This window comes from Myodes glareolus, chromosome 24, assembly GCF_982192425.1.
Source record: "Myodes glareolus chromosome 24, mMyoGla1.1, whole genome shotgun sequence".
Taxonomy (NCBI): domain Eukaryota; kingdom Metazoa; phylum Chordata; class Mammalia; order Rodentia; family Cricetidae; genus Myodes; species Myodes glareolus.
This window is the reverse complement of record NC_142049.1, coordinates 50,134,056-50,155,655: the sequence shown is the minus strand read 5'-3', so window position 1 is coordinate 50,155,655 and position 21,600 is coordinate 50,134,056.

The window sequence follows — 21,600 nt, the reverse complement described above, 5'->3', positions numbered from 1 at the left end:
AAACATTTAATTGGGGCTGGCCTACAGTTTCAGAGGTTAATCCACTATCTTCATGGCGGAGAGCATGGCAGCATGCAGGCAGACATGGTCCTGGAGAAGGAGCTGAGAGTTCTACATCTTGATCCACAGGCAACAGGAAGCGAACTGAAACCACCACACTGGGCGTAGCCTGAACATATGAAGCCTTAAAGTCCACTCCCACAGAGACATACTTCCTCCAACAAGGCCACACCCCTTAAGAGTTCTATTCCCTGCACCCAAGCATGTAAACACACAAGTCTATGTGGGGACATATCTATTCAAACTACCACACTGTATTTTCTGCAAGAGTAGCCATGCTGTCAACCACTAGCCATCTCTCCTGCGCCTGTTTTTGTCTTTTTTCCCCACACCTTAAAAATGTCCCACTGTACCTGTAATGGTCTGTCCCATCCCTTTAAGAGACAAGCCATGCCCACTCCCTCCCTTGTCTGCCTAAGCAAGCTGATCTTCAGCTTCCAGCCTGAGTCCTTCCTTTCCATCTCTCTCTCAAAGAGGCAGCTTCTGTCTCCCCACTTCTCCCCTTTCCCCCTCTCTGTTTCTCTCTCTCTCTCTGCCTCTCTCTCTCTCTCTCCCTCTCTCTCTCTCCTCTTCTCCCCTTTCCATTTTCCCCTCCATAACCCACTAAATAAACATCCAACGTCACCCTGCATGGATTGCCTAATCATGTCTCCGTCTCTCACCCACCACAGGGCTCCTGGTCCGAGACCTGCAGCGTGGTCTCGTGGTGTGCCCATCCATCTGTTTCTCCTCATGGAACTGGCTACCCCATTGAGGTCTATCACCCACCAAGTGGCGCCCTGCCTGGGACTCACTGCCCCTCGTGGGCCACTGCAGCCACCTGGGGAACTGGGCCGTCCCTGCCTGAGACTGGCTGCTCTTGGGACCTGCCCGCTGCCTGCCGCCACTTGGGGATCTGCAGCATTTACTTAACCATTACAGTTACCTGCCTTAGGACCCAGTCGCTGAAGCTGGAAACTGATGGGAAAAATCTGAGATGCCTATTGTGAGACTCAGAGACAGTGACAGGGCCACACTCAGCACATATGACAGGAGGAACTGCTATAGAGCTCTCCGTTGATAAACTATACTAGCAAGGTGGTGCATATCTGTAATACAAGCATAGAGGAGACTGAGGTAGAGAGACCAAGAGTTCAAAGTCAGCCCAGGTTACATAGAGAGACTCAGTCTCAAAACAAACAAACAAAAAAACTGGATTTGTAGATGGACCCACAAAGGAAGTAAGGAAGTGTCCACCCTCTTTTATTTGTCTTGCTGTTCTTTATTCTGCTTTGCTTTGAAACAGGATCTTATATAACACAGGATGGCCTGGAATTCATTATGTAGCCAAGGGGGATCTTAAATCCTGATCCTCATGCCTGTGCCTTCCAAGACCTGGGACAGCAGGTATGCACCACCACACCCAACAACCAAAAAATTTTACGTATCATTTAACAGATTCTCAGATACACAAAACATGGAGTAAGTTGCTAAAGGTAGCATCAACAAGTTCCCTGTCACAGAATATTTTTACAGTGACTCAGAGTAAATGATAGAACAGCCAAGATAGAGATCAGTAGGTATACAAATGATTCAAACAGTGTAATCAGCACACTTTGCTTCCTTAGCGTCTGGGGAACAGTGCGTCCTCTGTCTGTAGAACATAAAATCTCTCAGGCACACCTGATGAGATGGCTGACATCGCAGAATGTGACCAGCTCAAGTGTCAATTATGCAAAGAGCAGGAAGTTTAGAGAGGGTTTTAAAAGTATACCAATTTAGAAGCAGTCTAGCAGATTCTTTGTGTTTTGTTGTGTGTGTGTGTGTGTGTGTGTGTGTGTGTGTGTGTATGTTGTGTGATACTGTGGGTATGCGTGTATCACAGAACATGTGTAGAGGTCAGAGGACAACCTTGAGTGTTGGTCCCTGCCTTCCACCTTGAGACAGTCTTCTGTTTTCTGCTATCTTCAGCAAATCAGCTTCTGGGCATTCTCCTATCCACCTCCCATCTCACCTTGGGAGTGCTGGAATTTCAGATATGGGCACTACTACGTCTGGCTTTCCTGTGGGTGCTGGGGATCCAAACTCGGACCGTCAGTGACTGCATAGCAAGTGATTTCCCCACCAAGCCATCTCCCCGGCCCTCTAGCAGATTCTTACACACGTATCTGCTTGATGGTCAGCAGTTCCACCCTAGCTGTTTATCTAAGATCCATGGGGAAAATCAAGAGCAGAAGCCTTACTTAGGATCAGTGAAGGCAACTCAGTTGAGTACTTAGCTAGCGTGTGTGGACCCTGGGTTCCATCCACAGCATGGCATACTCTGACTGTGGGGTTACATGTACTTACCCAGCCTGTGTGAACCCTGGGTTCCATCCACAGCATGGCATACTCTGGCTGTGGGGTTACATAACTGCGATTCCAAGCATTTGGGAGGTCGCGGTAGGAAAATCAGGAGTTCAAGGCAGTTCTTGGTTACTTACCTAGTTTAAGGCCGGTCTGGGTTACATGAGACCCTGTCATCCCCTGCCCCTCCCACACAACTGCTTTGCTTAGGAATCAGGTTGGAAATAAAGCAAGTGTCTACCAGTTAGTGAATGATGTGGTGACCTGTATGTGAAACGGATGGCTCTCGGTGATTAAAAGAAACAGAACTGCAATGGTATAGTTACGGTCATATCTGAAACCCTTGTGCACCAGGAAGCCATACTGCTGCATACCAACTGTTATGTACTGTATGAATCTGTTTACATGGGGTCCTAGGACCAGCGCTAATCACTGATGCCTAGGATAGGTACCAGGATGAGAGGAGAAGGAAGCGTGCTGCTTAGTTTGAACTTCAGTTGTGTCTGCTTTGGCCAGCCAGAGGGAGGCGTCGGATCCCCAGAGCTGGAGTAGCGGATGGTTATGAGCAGCTAACTTGGGTCCTCTGCAAGAGATGTACACGGCTCTCGCTGCAGAGCCATCTCACCCCCCAGAAAGAGTCTTAATACACAATTATGTAAATCAGGTTCACCTGTGGGCATGTCTATAGGGATTTCCTGATTGTTAATAGACGTAGGAGGACCCAGCACACTGTAGGTGGCGCCATTCCTTAGGCAGGTGGTTCTGAACCAAACTGAGTAAGAGAGGAGAAAGCTGACAGAGAAATCAAGCAAGGGTACATGTATCTTGTTTGTTCTTGACGATTGAAGCTATGCTACTAACTGCTTGAGCTTCTACCTCGACTTCCCCAAAATGAAGGACTGTGACTTTAAAATGTCAACCAAATAAACTCTCTCCTACCTTGCTTTTTGTTGGGGTGTTTATCACAGCAACAGAAGGTATCAGATACACTGGGAAGAGGCACAGGAGAACACGTAGTGTTGGCGGAAAAATTTACAGGAGTCAGCATAGCATTCCAGTGGTGAGTTTCCCAGATGCAGGCATTTGCCAAGTCTTGTTACACTATTCATTTGAAATCTGAGCACTACACTGTGGATTCCGCAATGAAAAATTATCCCTCAGTTAAAGAAACCACAAACAATATTTACAGAAATGAACCAAATACCAAAACGCCCAAGAGGTGAATCTCAACAAAATCAACTCTGTAATATACACTGCACACTGTCTGGCCTCAAAGTAATCACACTGGAAGTCATGGCAAAGTGATAACCAGGAAATCACCACGCGGTCATGACTGGGGGAAAAACACAGCTCAAATGAGACACAAAATGGAAATCAGAAATTATTTTTGTGTGAATAGTAAAGAAATGTGTGCTTACTTTAGATTCTGCTCTATTTTCAAAGAGCATATTTGCTCTTTGAAATTACAAATTTACACATATTTCTATGTGTAGCAATCATCACACGGTTGAAAAAAAAAGCTGAGAAATAATTACTAAGTCGTTCATCTTTAGAAGAATGTCTTCAGGGCTGGAGAGATAGCTCCATGGTTAAGAGCACTGGCTCTTCCAGAGGTCCTGTGTTCGATTCCCAACACTCGGGCTCACAACTGCCTACCACCCCACTCCAGGGGATATTACGCCTCTTCTGGCACCTGCTTTCCTGTACACATGCATGTGTACACAAAGTGAACATATCAAACATAAAATCAATCTTTAAAACAGTTTTTCAGCCACAAAATTCCACATATTTTATAATTAGGTTGTCATGGAGTGTCCAGAATGGGTAACTCCACAGAAACAGAAGCCAGAACTGGAGGAAGGGGAGCGTGGAGAGTGACCACGCATGGTGTGAGGCTTCGAAATCTAACTATGATGATGATTGCTGGCGCCTTAAGGCATAAAGTTATATGTGTATGTGTTGTGTTTTATGTATGTTAGCATGTGTGGGGGTGTACAGAGGCCAGAGAAAGCGATCAAGTGTCTCTTGAGACAGGGCCCCTTGCAGGCCAGAGCCAGGTTGTCATCCAGTGAACCCCAGAGGTCCTCCTGTCTTTGTCGTCCACAGTTCTGTGGTTACAGCCAATCACCACTAGCTGTTTACATGGGTGCTGGGGATTCGAACTCAGGTCCTCACGCTTATATAACAAGATGGTACCTGTTGAACCATCTCTCTAGCCCCCCATATATGAAGGTTTGGTGTATCTTTACCTGAAGAAAAGATACATGGTATGTTCATTCCCATGGGACAAAGACAGACCTCAATGAGTTGGCTATCAATGCTCAACCCTAAGGAACAGAGCGAAGTCCAGATCGGGGAGGGAAAGTCCATGTGTCTCAACTAATGTCGCAGGGGTCAGTGGTCTTTTGTGTCTTGTAGTGATTTCCTCTGAATCAAGCTGTTCCCTCTTAAAAGGAGGTAGTGGGGCTCATGAGACTCAGGACGTAGATACAGCTTACAGATCTTGAAAACTTCCTACCATTTACAGGATTCACAAGAGTTATACAAGCAGTGACAATTCAGGGATACAGCTTTGTGAGTTTTCACGCCTGACAGAGACCAAGCCCCTAAGATGCCGCTATTGTTTTTCTTGGTCACCTCGTCTCTAGCTGTTGTCTATGGTGTGCTCTTTTCTGGAGTCGATGGAGACTCCTCACTAGGAACCCGTCATTTGATTTTTCAAAATTAGCTGTGTTAGAAGCAAAAGCATATAAAAGGGCCTCGTCACCCTACGTGTGCTCCTCAAGAAGGTGGCGCCTTCGGGGCAGTCAGCTGGAGCCTGCTAGGCTGGCTTTGACTTCCCGGTACCTTGACCATCTCCTCAGCTACTCAGGTGTAAGCCCCCCCCCACCGCCTTTTGTCAGTCCTGATGTTTCTGGACATTTGTTCCCATCAAATCGACACTTGCCACAGTAGCAGTGTAAGTCTCAGGGCCTGTCTCTAAAGGCTCTTATCTTCAAAGTCAAGGTTCAGCCACAAATTCAGATTCTGGAGTCTAGGCTTCTCAGGTCACCTAGGGAGGTAGGGGAGAGAATAGTGGGAAGGGAGGGGAGGGGAGGGGAGGGGAGGGGAGGGGAGGGGAGGGGAGGGGAGGGGAGAGGAGAGAGGGAGGGAGGAAAGGAAAGAGGGAGGGAAGGAGGGAGGGAGGGAAGCCAGGCATAGTGGTGCATACTATGACCCCAGCCCATGGGAAATGGAGGCAGGAGGATCATATATTCAAGGTCATCATCAGCTACAGGTGATTTTGAGGCTAGTCTGGGCTAAATGAGACCCAGCGAGGAAGCAGGGAAGCAAGAGAGAAAGAGAAAGCCCGTGAGTCACCTGTCCTCCTAATCCTCCCTGGGGAGCTGTTTTTGTGCCAGACAGCAGAAGTTAGTAATTGTAGCAGAAACTGTCTAGCCCACAAAACCTGAAATCATTACTTTCTGGACCTTAACTAAATGTTCGCCAACCTCTGGCCCCCACAGTCCTGATGATCTCAACCCCGGACCCTGGTCCAGAGCAGACGAGACCAGGACGGGTGACTTCAGAGTTCAGACCTCAGCTCTGCTCACCGTCTCACTGTTGGCAGCAGACCACAGACTCCATGAGGGACCCCAAACACGTTCAGACAGGTAGGTACACAGACCTGCGCAGAGAAAGCAGGGACAGAATCCCCCAGAGATGGAGGAAGGGAACTGAGAAGGAGGAAGGCAGACAAGAGGGAAGAGTGGGGAGAAAGGAAGAAGGGGTGAGAGAGGAAGGAGGAGGAAGAGCAGGGGAGGGAAGGGGAAGAGAAGAGGAAGACAAACCAGGCAGTGTCTCGACAGAGATGCCCAGCCTGAGGGACACAGCTGGACTGTGTCACAAGCATTAACTCATCCCACAAATACACCTCGGGTGCCTGTTATGCAAGCAGCTGGGGACTCTGGATAAGTCAGTGGAAAACACTGACCCTCATCTTCACCACGGTGAGAGGCACTCCGGAGTAGGAAGCAAGCGGAGGAAAGTCAGCTGTCTGATAAGCTGGAGGCGGGGTGTTGATATGATGTCAATCCCCTACACAAAGTTAAAGAGCGAGAAAGATCAAGAGTGAGGGGAAATTTTGGAGTCCAAAAAAGACAAATGTCCCACAAACCGACTTAAACTGGCCCATCCAGACAACAAAACCCTACTCCATATAAAAGGGAACGAGCAACAACATGGTAGTCTCAAGGCAGGAGAAGCAGAAATTCGAGGCCGTCTACAGCTACATAGCAAGTCTGAGACCAGCAGCCTGGGCTATCCAAGACCCTGTTCGGGGAAATAGACAGAAATCATCAGAGCTGGATCTGGTGGACAGGTCTAAAATCCCAAGCAGGGAGACTAAAGCAGGGGGATTTCAGGTTTGAGGTCAGTTCAGGTTATAGACTGAGAGCCTGTCTCTAAACAAAAACAGATTAAAAACTGACTTTAGGGCAAAAAAAAACCAAGCCAGGAGTTCCTGGGGACTTAGCTAATCCGAGAGGGGGCACGGGAGAATTGGGGGATGGTGGGAAATTCTAGATTGTGATGGCAGCAATGGCTGTAAGACTGGGGAGCTGACTCAGTCAGGAGAGGGTCTGGTGGTCATCTGTAAGTCCGGTCTCAAAAGCAGGAGACGGGAGTCCTCAGGGCAAGCTGGCCAGTAAGATTTGTAGGTTTGAGGGAAGGACTCTGCCTCAGTGAGTAAGGTGGACGAACAAAGATGATTCCCAACAGCAACAATCTTGGGCCTGTATACACACCCCTACACATGCAAACACATGCACACATGCGCATGCATGCCCACACACAAACCTGAGGCTACCCTATCTCTGTGTGCAGCACACCCAAGACTATACATATCAAATTTGCAGGACTGGAAGGCTCCCCAAAATGAATTTTACCTCATGTAACTTTTTTCTTAATTAAAAAAAAAGAAAACTGTTTTTGTTTTACTTATGTATGTGATCCTGGGCTTGTGAACGTGAGTGCTGGTGTGCACAAAGGCCATTGGAAGAACTGGCTCCTGGAGCTGGGTTGCAGGTCCTCTGTAAGACAGCGAGTGCTCTCAGCTGCTGGGCCGTCCTCCGCTCCAGTCCCGAAGCCCAGCATTTTACGCGGGCGGTGGTGGTGAAATGCAGATCTCCTGCTCACATAGCACGCACTTTGCAGACGAGGCCTTTTCTCCCAGTCCCTCAGGTTTTCATGGCACACGCCCTAGGCGTGTGGCCTCAGGTAAGTTCATCGGTGTCTCTGTGCTTCTGTTTTCCTCTCAGTGAAATGGGAGTCTTAATAAGACCTGCCAGATGGGGCTGTTATTAAAATGTGTCAGTGATGATCAAATACTCAGAGTATCATCCAGGCAGAGGCAGAGCCCTGAACGCGTTAGCCGCACACACGTCTGTCATTAACATGTGCTGGCCACACACACCTCTGTTCACGTCTGTCATTAACATGTGCTGGCCACACACACCTCTGTTCACGTCTGTTATTAACATGCAGTGGCCACACACACCTCTGTTCACGTCTTTTATTAACATGTGCTGGCCACACACACCTCTGTTCACGTCTGTCATGTCATTAACATGCACTGGCCACACACACCTCTGTTCACGTCTGTCATTAACATGTGCTGGCCACACACACCTCTGTTCACATCTGTTATTAACATGCAGTGGCCACACACACCTCTGTTCACGTCTTTTATTAACATGTGCTGGCCACACACACCTCTGTTCACGTCTGTTATTAACATGCAGTGACCACACACACCTCTGTTCACGTCTTTTATTAACATGTGCTGGCCACACACACCTCTGTTCACGTCTGGTATTAACATGTAGTGACCACACACACCTCTGTTCACGTCTTTTATTAACATGTGCTGGCCACACATACCTCTGTTCACATCTGTCATTAACATGCACTGGCCACACACACCTCTTTTCACATCTGTCATTAACATGTGCTGGCCTGGGGCTGGAGAAATGACTCAGGGGTTAAGAGCACTGACTGCTCTTCCAGAGGACCCAGGTTCAATTCCCAGCACCCATATGGCAGCTCACAACTGTCTGAAAATCCAGTTCCAGGGGACCTGACACCTTCACACCAATGCACATAAAATAAAAGACAAATAAATCATAATTTAAAAAAACAAAGCAACAACAAAAAGAAAAGACATGTGCTGGCCACACACACCTCTGTTCACGTCTGTCATTAATTCACCCTGAGGTGTCTTTGTGACTTTGCATCCCTGGTCCCAGTTCAGTCGCTCTCCCAGTCTGTCTTGTTGTCTCTGGCTTTCACTGTCCCTCTAACTCCCTGCCCCTTGGTCCCCCTGCCGCTCCTCATCAGAGATGTGAGTCCCTTTGGGCCTCTCAGAGTCACACTGGAGAGCATCTCAGGGCCGGTTGTCCCAACTTGGAGGGAGATGCTGGCATCTAGTGGCCAGATCCAGAACTGTTCCAAAACGCTGCAGTGCCCTGGTGAGAGCTGCTATGACCGTGGATGGGGGCTAAGAAACCCTTTAGATGGTGGCTTCAAGGTCACTTGGGAAGTGTGAGGTGGATGTTATTCTTATAACTGGTCCTGACTGGAGGCTCCTAGGAGGTGAGGAAGGACAAAGGGGTCACAGAGTGACCAGTTCAACATAGAAACAAAGGCAGAAACCTTTGGAGTCTGGCTCCAAGGATGCCATTCGAACCATAAAAGCTCCCTCCATGTCTCCTCCTCCTCCCTCTCTCCTTTAGAGGCTTCTTCTCTGTCCCTCTGTCTTCTCCCTCTTTCCCTCTCTCTCTTCTTTTTCATCTCTCTTCTGTCTCTTCTGTCTTCTTCCCTTACCTCTCCACATCTTGTGTCTCTGTCCCTCTTTCCATCTGTCTGTCTCTCCCCACCTCACGTTGCCTCTGGATTTTATTTCTCTGCATCTCCTAATGTCTTCTCCACCTCCTCTCTCCGGTCTCTGTTGTGTGTGTGTGTGTGTGCATGTGTGTGCCTGTGTGTGTGTGCCTGTGTGTGTATGTGTGTGTCTGTATCTGTGTGTGTGTCTGTCTGTCTGTGTGTCTGTCTATGTGTGTATCTGTGTGTGTGTCTCTGTGTGTGTATGTGTGTGTCTGTATCTGTGTGTCTTCTGTCTGTCTGTGTGTCTGTCTATGTGTGTATCTGTGTGTGTCTCTGTGTGTGTATGTGTGTGTCTGTATCTGTGTGTCTGTGTCTCTGTGTGTGAATGTGTCCGTACATGTGTGTCTGTGTGTGTCTGTATGTCTGAGTGTCTGTGTATGTATGTGTCTGTATCTGTGTGTTTGTCTGTGTCTGTCTGTCTGTGTGTGTCTTTGTGTGTTTGTGTCTGTGTATGTCTGTGTGCCTGTGTGTGTCTGTGTGTCTGAGTGTGTCTGTATGTGTATGTGTCTGTATCTGTGTGCTTGTGTGTGTCTGTATGTCTGAGTATGTCTGTGCATGTATGTGTGTGTATCTGTGTGCCTGTGTGTGTGTGTGTGTGTGTCTGTGTGCCTGTGTGTGTCTGTGCCCATGCCCAGAAGAGGAAGTCAGATCTCCCAGAACTGGAGTGACAGGTGGTTGTAAGACACCCACTGTGACTGGAAACTGACTTTGGTTCCTCTGGAAGACCAACAAGTTCTCTTCACCACCACGCCATTTCTCCAGACCATCTCTTTCTCCTTCTAAGGGCACTTACTATACCCTTGAAGGCCCATCTGCACAGACTCAGGTTACCCTCCTCTGCTTCCAGAGAACACAATTTCAAAATCACCTTAGGTGCTGAGGCTTCTGTGTGGACTACGTGACAATTCAATGCACCTGGCGCCGAGTGGTGTGTGTAGAGATGTGTGGCCATCACCTCCTCATGAGACCCTGGGACAGCTGTTTGGTACCTAGGTTCGTCAAAGTGGGCTAGCCACAGAACAGGTTCTACTTGGCCATCAACAGCACCACCCAGCATCTGCAGAACCAGCTCACTTCAGGAAGAGGACAAACGGAAACTCAAGTGTGTCTGTCTCGGGATCCACCACTGTCAAGCTGGTGCTTGCTTGTTTTTATGTATACAGTGTTCTGCTTGCATGACAGAAGAGGGCATCAGATTCTGTTACAGGTGGTTGTGAATCACCACACGGGTGCTGTAATTGAACTCAAGACCTCTGGAAGAGCAGCCAATGTGTTTAACCGCTGAGCTGTCTCTCCAGCCCTAAGCTAGTGTTTCTGATGCTGTGTCCTATGTCACATGGAGTCCCTCCAGCATCCTGCAGTGTCGAGCTGCTTTAGTGTTGCCTATGGAATTCACAGGCCACTGTGGCTGGACCACTGAAGAGCCCTTTGGGCAACTTACAGCCAGTTACACCACTGGAGAGTCTGAACCCAAAGTTAGCCAATGTTTTACCTCTGAGGGAGCTTCATGGAGGATCAGGGGAGGCTTGGAGAACATTAAAGGGGTGTAGTGGCATTTCAAATGTATTTTAATAAATAAAGACTGCCTGAAGATCTGAGAGGAACAGCCCCACTGGTCAGCCTTACAGACCAGATTATGGTAACACACACCTTTAATCCCAGTAGCCACCCCAGCTACCATAGAAATTGCATGGTGTGTGCCTTTAATCCCAGTGGTGCACGCCTTCGTTCTCAGCCTTAGAGAGAAATGTAAGAGAGACAGCTCTCAGATGCAGTCTCATTCTGAGATTCCGGGAGACAGGATCGCCATTTCAGACTGAGGTCAATGTAAGAGCCAGTGACTGAGGGTTTTGCTTTTCAGATCTTCAGGTTGAACCCCAATTTCTAACCCTGGTTTTTATTAACTGTGCTTCAAAGGAGTTGTTAGGGTCAGAGCCTGGACTCTGGCAGCTCTAACAAGCTAGGCTTAGCCGCTCACCTTCCAGAGATCCATTAGACAGAGAACAGAGAAAAACAGAGAGGATGTCTGTTCAATGTGTCACCTTAGGAAGAAAAACAAAGAGCCAGTGACATCTCTGCCTCAAAGTTCACCTTAGGGTTCCTGACCCAACGGTTTAAATTTAAATTTAAAAAGGCAAGAAACAAGCATAACTGAGCAGTACTGGTCAAGGTGTGGCTCCTTCCATGATCCTCAGCTGCAGCCTCTCCTGCCAGTGCTGTGACAGACTAGAACTGTCTGAACGCTCTTTCCAGGAGACACCCCTCCATCGAGTACCAGACTTCAGCCTTGTCTTCTCCCAGCGTGCAGCTCCCAGCCTGATAGCCAGGGCACAAGTGTGTCTCTCCGGCACCTTCCACATGAGAATGTTAGTGGGTCTCTCTTCCGAGAGTTTCCTATGGGTGACCACAGCTACTCTATCTAAGACAGACATGGTCAAGTCCAGTCCAAAGGAATGAACTACACATTACTGGGCCTGCTGCTAAGCAGAACCCACTCCTGGACTCCCACTCCTCCTGGTCTCCAGTCCTGGTCTCGCTCTGTGCGAGCCTTGCCCCATCCTGCGGAGGAGTAGTTAGCAGAGGATGGGCCAGCAGAGCATAGTGGCCTCAGTGAACATTCCAAGACGAGGAGGGCAGGAAGGAGGCCTGTGCGAGCCTGCCAGGGGGTGTACGGTTTCCCCACGCATTTCCCTGACACCCCTCCACGGCGCCCCTCTCGCTCCAGCTTCGCATTTCTCTGTCTTTCAGTCTCACGGGCACTGGGGACTCACCCCCAGACTCTTCACTTTGGGATCGGTTGTGTCTCGGGACTCACTGTGTGTCCCTCCACCCTCTGCCTGTTGTCTCTAAACGGCTTGGCTGTTCTTACCTCAGAGTGGTGCCTTCTTCGCTGCATCTGTGGGCGGGGTCTGTGTGAGGGGCGGGTGTCTGTGTGAGGGGGCGGGGTCTGTGTGAGGGGGCGGGGTCTAGTCTTCTGTCCCACCACCCTGGTTCTCTGTCTTCAACAACACTCCTCTTCCCACGGACACGAGAGACAAAGACCCCAGCCACTCTTTCCCGGACCCAGGGGTCCAGACCCAGAGAATGCCCTTCTCCTTGGACTTCCGTGTCTTTGGAGAGTTTATTGACCTACCCCATGCTTCCATTTTCTTAATCTGTGAAATGGACTTTGTTTTAACTGTTAAACAAGAAGGGGAACATATAATAAGTCCTTAATGAGAGCTAGTTATTTTAAACAAGAGCCTATGAGTTATTTATTCAAAATGTATATGACTATATACAATTGTAGAGATAATTTCTAAAGATAATATCTAAAATAATGTTTGAAATTAGACATATTCACAGAACTAGATAAAGACAATACTAGATTTAATAACTAGGTAAAACTAGATAATAATTAGATAAAAGATTATACCATTATGCACCCATAAAATCCATAAGAAGAAATTCAGGATCTAGAGATTCAGCACTCATGACTGATGCAGTAGATGAGATGCCAGGCAAAGCCCAGGCATAGAGTGGGAAGGCAGAAGTGGTTGAGGACATAACAAGGAGCTGGGGTAGGAGATACGTTTATCTCTAGATCTGCCCGGAAGCCAGGTGCCCCAGGTGGAAGGACACACCCTATATGGGGACATAGATTACATTTGAGGGGTGATGATGAACCCAGGGAGGGGTGAACAGGAGAGAGAGAGAGAGAGAGAGAGAGAGAGAGAGAGAGAGAGAGAGAGAGAGTTCATCATGCAGAAATGCCAAAGAGGGCTCGTGGAATCACAGGGCCATGATCTACGGACGTCTCCCTTTCTATCACAGGGGACCTACAAACACATGCACCCTTGCACTGGATAGTCTTTTTATCAACTTGTTATAGCTGGAGACAGCTGAGGAAAGGTAACCCTACTCAAGAAAATGCCTCCATCAAACTGATTTTAGGGAAGTCGACTGAACAGATTCTTCGTCATTGATTGGTGTGATCAAGATTCAGTTTGCTGTAGATTCTTGAAAGGAGGGACCGCTTGTTGGTTCCTGGCTGCTCAGTCCCGAAATAACCACACAGATACTGTGTTAATTAAATCACTGCTTGGCCCATTAGCTCTAGCTTCTTATTGGCTAACTCTTACATATTAATTTAATCTATTTCTAGTAATCTGTGTATTGCCATGTGACTGTGGCTTACCAGGTAAAGTTCCCTCCAGCTCCAGTGGAGCTACACAGCTTCTCATTGCCTCCACCTCCTTTTCCCCAGCATTCCGTTTAGTTTTCCCAGCTTGCCTTTCTACCCTATGCAGGCCCAAGGCAGTTTCTTTATTAACCAATGGCATTCACACATACAGAGGGAAATCCCACATCAGTACATGGTGCCATGTGTGAAGAGGTGGTTGTGAGGTAAATAAGAAAGCAGGTTGAGCAGATATAGGGAACAAGCCTCTGTGGAGGATGTGTGCAATTCACCATGCCGCTCTCAGTCAGAGACCAACTCTCCAACACCGCTGAATATTTGTATAGTTTTTATATTGTTTGTATGTGTGATTTTGTGTGTGGTGTGTGTGTGTGTGTGTGTGTGTGTGTGTGTGTGTGTGAATGTGTTTGATTCTGTGTATGGGCATAGAGACCAGGGGAGGACTGCACCTCCCTCTCTATCTCTCGCCCCTTACTCCCTTGAGACCAGGTCTCTCAGTAAACCAGGAGCTCAGCCAGTGACCAGCGAGCCCCAGGATCCTGCTGTCTCCACCCCCAACCTCAATGGGAATTTTAGGTGTGTGGCACTGTTGTTTGTTGGTTTGGTTTGGTTTTAAGAGACAGGGTTTCTCTATGTAGCCCTGACAGTCCTGGAACTCGCTCTATAGACCAGAATGACCTCAAACTCACAGATCCACCTTCCTTTGCCTTCCAAATGCTGGAATCAAAGGCGTGCACCACCACCACCCAGGAAGTAGTGTCCGTTTTTTAAAAGGGTTGGGGATTGGAACTCAGATCTTCTGCTCGCATGCCAAGCACGTTTATGACCCAGCCCCAGTCTCCAGCTTCTAATGTAGATGAAACAGTTTCAGAGCTCAGAAGTCTCTGACCCCCGCCCCCTCCCAACTGCAGAATCTCCTTCCTTTGTCCTGATGCTCCTTCTAGGGATAAATGCTGCCGTTCACAGATGCGCCAAGCCAGTACTCTCCAATCAGAAGACAGGAGTCGCCATGACCGAGCCCCTAGCGTGTCCAAGCCAACCCTCATGTAAAGGTTTGGGGTCCGCTGACCTCCCTAAGCACCGTCCGTTCCCATACTCTCTCCATGGATCGCCATCTCCTCTCAGGTCAAGAGCATCCTGCCAGAAAAACCCAGATGCTTCTCCTCGGTACACCACTCAGACCCAGATTTTGGATTTGGTTGGATTCAAATGGCATTGATGTGTCACAGAGGAGAACCAGAACCAAAGCCTGGTCGCCCCCTTCTTAACTCTCCCCAGCTGCTCCCTGGTCCCTTCTCTCCAATCCCTACCCTCTGTCCTCCACATACACTTCAGCTCAGTATCTGAAGTGGTCAGAGGAGCCCAATGCCAGCACATCCTGATGCTCCAGTGGACCCCATGCTGGTCACCTCATGCTAGTCCCTCTCAACTAGGAGCACAGAAGAGTCGCCACCTCCACCTCCCTTCCTGCACACATGATGCTATGTGTCAGGCATCCTGACTAGCCCTTGTCCTAGACATGGCTGAGACACCGCGGTATCTGCACAGCCCAACATATCTGAGAGACCAGAAGGCCAGTAGAAGTGGATGATGCCCCTAAGCCATGTGTTTCCTCAGGCCCCTTTTCACCAGCTTTCCATGGGTCACAGCTTGCTTATCTCACCCAGATTCCAGGTGGCATCTCATAAACTCTGCCTAGAAAGGGACAAGGGAGCTCACTGGCCTGGGAAATGGGTGAGGGCTACTCGCAGGAACATGATGTCATGGCGGTGGTTGTTCACCTCACAGTCTGGTTTCTGGGTGAAATGGGATAAGCCTCCAAACCCAGGGCTGTGCTTACAGCTCATGGCACTATCTCTGGAGCACCCTTATGGAGGGCTGGGAAGAAGGAGAAACCACAGAAGGGGCAGAAGAACTTGCTTCTCTGTCTCTTTGGACACCTGGGAATCCAGATTCTTCCCTGAGAGCCTGAACCAATTCTTCCTGCCCAAAAGCATCATGGAGCTCCCAGCCACACAACAGGAATGAGGTCCCTCAACTTCCAGTTCTTTCTTTCAAGGATGTAGGAACCCTGGATCCCTTGCAAGATCCCCATCGCCTTGTTGAAGAGCTGGTGTCTCTCCAGTGTGTCTCCTCAGGAGCCTCAGGTCCCGGACCCACACCCTCCTCACCCAGAACCTGACCTCAGACTCTTCCTCTGTCAGAATCCAGCCTTCCAGTCCCACCCAGGGTCCTGAGCTCAGCTGAGCCCCACAGCTTCTAAGCCTGCCTTTCTTCTGAACTGACAACAGGCTGCTGTGGATGCTGTCACGAGCTGGGCCTGCAGCCTTGGTTATCAAGGAGATAGAGTGAAGCCCTCAGAGTGTTTCATGGCACACTGGTGAGGCGCCCTGAAGACGGGGGAGGCCTGAGCAAAGTGCTGGGGAGACAGGACTGCGCTGTGGCTCTTCCAGCCAGGCTGTCACTCCCACCCTTTCCCAGGCTGCCCTTCAAGGATGTTTGTCCAGCGGGCAGCCTTGTGAGATGACATCTCCCGAGATCAGCTTTGCTTGCTGTCCTAGTAATAAATGCGCTGTCCCTCTTGCCGCCAACTTCTCTACTGCTCAGGACAATAAACATAAGGTCTATGGTGGTGTATTTGTTTTCAGCCTAGGCTAACAAAGATAGCATGTCCACAGAAACAAAGACTGATGAGCAACCAGATGAAGAAGCGCGGAGGATGTGGTCTGAAAGTGTCCCGGGTGTCCTTCTCCATGAATGATGCAGTGGCTCTAATAAATCTCAACTGGTTTGATGGTTTGAGATGCGGCCCAAAGACACAGGGACCAGATAAAAACTCGGCTCCACTCCTCCTCTGTATAGGCTTCTTGTTGTTGTTTAAAAATATAATGTTGGCATGTTCCCCGAGCGGCCTGTGAGCCAGGCAGAGGCTGCCGCCAGAGCAGTGCAGGTTTCCCGCGGCAAGCGACAGAGCTGGTGGGTGGAGTCGGCGGACAAAAGGTGCACAGGACATAACAAGTAGACATAAGGCCAAACACAAAGATAAACATGTATTACTCAAAGAAGAGGGAGAGAAAGAAAGGCAGAAACAGAAAAGGGAAGAGGAAAAGGAAAACACGTATGCACACGCCGAGAGAGGGGGACAGAAGAGAAGGGGTTAAGATGGCGACCAGGAGGTCAGAAGTGGCTGGGAGTGGGCGTGGCTTGCCCTTAAAGGGACCAGACCAAAAGGAATAACACTTCTGGTTTCCTCTCTCTGGCTCCTCCCCTTGGTCGCTTATTCCCTGTTACCCCTGTATTTATGGTTTGCCCTGTCTTTCAAGTGTTGTACTGCTGACGTTCTCCCCATATCAAACCGAAATGTCCCACGTAAGCTCTCCCGATGGCGCTTGATTACAGTGGTTCTATTTGTTCCTGACACATCTGTAAAAAAGGCCCTTTAGACACTGTGAAGAAACTGGCTGCGGGGGAGCCTTTCACCCGGGCCAGCACAGTCCTTTAACTAGTTCTCTGTTTTCTCCTGCTCTCCCTCAGTGCTCTGCTAGCTCACTGTGGCGGAGCAGTCCCGGTAGTGGACTAGTCACAGACTCAGCGCTGCAGTCGCTTCCTCTCCCTGGCCCCCTCTGCATCCCCTGCCTCCACCCCACCTTCCCAGACAGCCTCTCAGGTCCGCCCTGTCACCACAGCATCTACTCACAGCGCTCACAATTAGTTTTCCAAAGTCTCTCCAGAAACTCATGATAGCAATCATGATCCATCATGGTTGATTATGTTAACATCAGCCTGTTAAGTGACCAGAGGATCCCCTACTTCAACACACCCTGATCCATCCCCTCCTGTCAAGCCCCCTCTCAAGAAACAGCTAAGAAAGGATCTACGCAGCCGGGCGGTGGTGGCACACACCTTTAATCCCAGAATTCTGGAGGCAGAGGCAGGCGGATCTCTGTGAGTTTGGGGCCCGCCTGGTCTATAAGAGCTAGTTACTATGTTCACAGCAGCATTGTTTGTCATAGCCAAAACCTGGAAACAACCTAAATACCCCTCGACTGAAGAATGGAGAAGGAAAATGTGGTACATTTACACATTGGAGTACTACACAGCAGAAAAAGATAACGACAGCTTGAATTTTGCAGGTAAATGGATGGAGCTGGAAAACATTATTTTGACTGAGGTAACTCAGACACAGAAAGACAATTATCACATGTACTCATTCATAGGTGGTTCTTAAACATAAAGCAAAGAAAACCAGCCTAAAAACCATAATCCCAGAGAACTTAGACAACAATGAAGACCCTAAGAGAGACTTACATAGATCTAATCTACATGGGAAGTAGAAAAAGACAAAATCTCCTGAGTAAATTGGGAGCATGGGGACCTTGGAAGAGGATTGGGGGGGAGGGGAGAGGTAGAGAGGAGAGCAGAGAAAAATGTAGGGCTCAATAAAAATCAATTTTAAAAAAGAGAAAAAAAGAGCTAGTTGCAGGACAGACTCCAAAGTTATAGAGAAATTTGGTCTCAAAAAATCAAAAAGCAAGAAAGAAGGAAAGAAAGAGATGAAAAAGAAGAAGAAGAAGAAGAAGAAGAAGAAGAAGAAGAAGAAGAAGAAGAAGAAGAAGAAGAAGAAGAAGAAAGGGTCTATGCTATGAGGTGACCTTAATTGGTCATACTAGAAGGGAGTATCTGTTGCAACAACCTTCAAACCGTGGTCAAACAGCTTTACAAAGGAGGGGCTGCTGGACTATACACTGCAACAGTTCCTCATTCCTAAGCCCTTTACCCCACCCATAGAAAGGGTCACCACCAGCGTTCTCCCTGGGCATACCTCTCAGTTTCTCATGGGAAAGAGGCTGCCCCTTGCAATGTATGCTAAGAAACAGTGCTATCTGTTCAAAGTCAGACTACTGTCTCTTTCCTGCCTCCTGTCCTTTAAGCTGCCTCGGGTCACACATGCTCATAGCATCAGAGCCTGAAAATCTCAACCAAAGCCAAATACACAGGATAGTAACCCAAGGTCCTGAACAAGCATGCAGGACGAGCAGGCACTTCTTCATTGTTGTCATGGACACTGTGCTAGGCGAGGTCCAACTGTAGGTACCTGGGTGAGACTTTTAAGAATCACAAAAGAGATGCTTGTGTGTGTGTTATTGTGGTGGGGGAGGTGCTTAGTTGGTAAAATGCCTGCGGTAAAGCCATGAAGACCTGAGTGTCCATTGCCAGAAGCCCTGGCAGGCTCCGGATAGAGTCAGGAAGAGACCCTGTCCCAAAATAATGTAGAGAACTGAGGAAATTGCTCAGTGTAAGAACATCTGTCTACTATTCCCCACTGAGAGGTAGGTGTGTGCCTCTGTGGTAGAGCACCTGCCTAGAATCCCCCAGTGAGGGGCTGGGTGTGGCCAAGTGGCAGAATGCTTCCATACCACATGAAAACTCCTAGATTCAATACCTAACACTGCAAAAATAAAGATTTAAACACATACATAGATACATAGATAGACAAACACATGAGCATACACACATACACACACACACACACACACACACACACACACACACTAAAATAGAAGCAGAACTCCTAAGTATGTAGGGACCCCCGTGGAAGAACCCAGTCTTTGTTTCTGTGGACATGCTATCTTTGTTAGCCTAGGCTGAAAACAAATACACCACCACAGACATTATGTTTATTGTCCTGAGCAGTAGAGAAGTTGGCGGCAAGAGGGACAGCGCGTTTATTACTAGGACAGCAAGCAAAGCTGATCTCAGGAGATGTCATCTCACAAGGCTGCCCGCTGGACAAACATCCTTGAAGGGCAGCCTGGGAAAGGGTGGGAGTGACAGCCTGGTTGGAAGAGCCACAGCGCACTCCTATCTACCCAGCACTTTGTTCAGGCCTCCCCCGTCTTCAGGGCGCCTCACCAGTGTGCCATGAAACACTCTGAGGGCTTCACTCTATCTCCTTGATTACCAAGGCTGCAGGCCCAGCTCCTGACAGCATCCACAGCAGCCTATTGTCAGTTCAGAAGAAAGGCAGGCTTAGAAGCTGTGGGGCTCTGCTGAGCTGGGTGGGACTGAAAGGCTGGATTCTGACAGGAAGAGGCTGAGGTCAGGCTCTGGGTGAAGAGGGTGTGGGTCCGGCACCTGAGGCTCCTGAGGAGACACACTGGAGAGACACCCGCTCTTCAACAAGGGGATGGGGATCTCGCAAGGGGTCCAGGATTCCTACATCCTTGAAAGAAAGAACTGGAAGTTGAGGGACCTCATTCCTGTTGTGTGGCTGGGAGCTCCATGATGCTTTTGGGCAGGAAGAATTGGTCCAAACTCTCAGGGAAGAATCTGGATCCCCAGGTGTCCAAAGAAACAGAGACGCAAGTTCTTCTGCCCCTTCCGTGGTTTCTCCTTCTTCCCAGCCCTCCACAAGGATGCTCCAGAGATAGTGCCATGAGCCGTAAGCACAGCCCTGGGTTTGGAGGCTTATCCCATTTCACCCAGAAACCAGACTGTGAGGTGAACAACCACCGCCATGACATCATGTTCCTGCGAGTAGCCCTCACCCATTTCCCAGGCCAGTGAGCTCCCTTGTCCCTTTCTAGGCAGAGTTTATGAGATGCCACCTGGAATCTGGGTGAGATAAGCAAGCTGTGACCCATGGAAAGCTGGTGAAAAGGGGCCTGAGGAAACCCATGGCTTAGGGGCATCATCCACTTCCACTGGCCTTCTGGTCTCTCAGATATGTTGGGCTGTGCAGATACCGCGGGTCTCAGCCATGTCTAGAACAAGGGCTAGTCAGGATGTCTGACACATAGCATCATGTGTGCAGGAAGGGAGGTGGAGGTGGCGACTCTTCTGTGCTCCTAGTTGAGAGGGACTAGCATGAGGTGACCAGCATGGGGTCCACTGGAGCATCAGGATGTGCTGGCATTGGGCTCCTCTGACCACTTCACTGACCACTGAGCTGGTGGAGGACAGAGGGTAGGGATTGGAGAGAAGGGACCAGGGAGCAGCTGGGGAGAGTTAAGAAGGGGGCGACCAGGCTTTGGTTCTGGTTCTCCTCTGTGACACATCAATGCCATTAGAATCCAACCAAATCCAAAATCTGGGTCTGAGTGGTGTACCGAGGAGAGCATCTGGGTTTTTCTGGTAAGATGCTCTTGGCCTGAGAGGAGATGGCGATCCGTGGAGAGAGTATGGAAACGGACGGTGCTTAGGGAGGTCAGCGAACCCCAATGCTTTACATGAGGGTTGGCTTGGACACGCTAGGGGCTCGGTCATGGCGACTCCTGTCTCCTGGTTGGAGAGTACTGGCTTGGCACATCTGTGAACAGCAGCGTTTATCTCTAGAAGGAGCATCAGGACAAGGGAAAGAGATTCTGCAGTTGGGAGTGTGGGGGTCAGAGACTCCTGAGTTCTGAAACTGTTTCATCTACATTAGAAGCTGGAGACTGGGGCTGGGTCGTAAACGTGCTTGGCATGCGAGCAGAAGATCTGAGTTCCAATCTCCAACCCTTTTAAAAACGGACACTGTTTCGTGGGTGGTGGTGGGGCACGCCTTTGATCCCAGCAGTTGGGAGGCAAAGGAAGGTGGATCTGTGAGTTTGAGGTCATTCTGGTCTATAAAGCGAGTTCCAGGACTGTCAGGGCTACATAGGGAAACCCTGTCTCTTAAAACCAAACCAAACCAACAAACAACAGGGCCACACACCTAAAATTCCCATTGAGGTTGGGGGTGGAGACAGGAGGATCCTGGGGCTCGCTGGTCACTGGCTGAGCTCCTGGTTTACTGAGAGACCTGATCTCAAGGGAGTAAGGGGAGAGGGATAGAGAGGGGGGTCCAGTCCTCCCCTGGTCTCTATGCCCATACACAGAAGCAAACACATTCACACACATACACATACACCACACCAAATCACACATATAATTATTATAAAAACTAAATGAATGTTCAGAGGTGTTGTATTCCGTCTCTGGGCTCAGAGTGCCATAGGACTCACATGAGCTCACAGCCCAGATGGCACTGGCCACTGAGACTTGGGGCCAAGGACGATTTGGGATTAGGGGAGGAGACTTTGTGTGGAGCCCCTGTCACACCACTGCTCTTGTCGCCCTCTCAGGAATCTCTG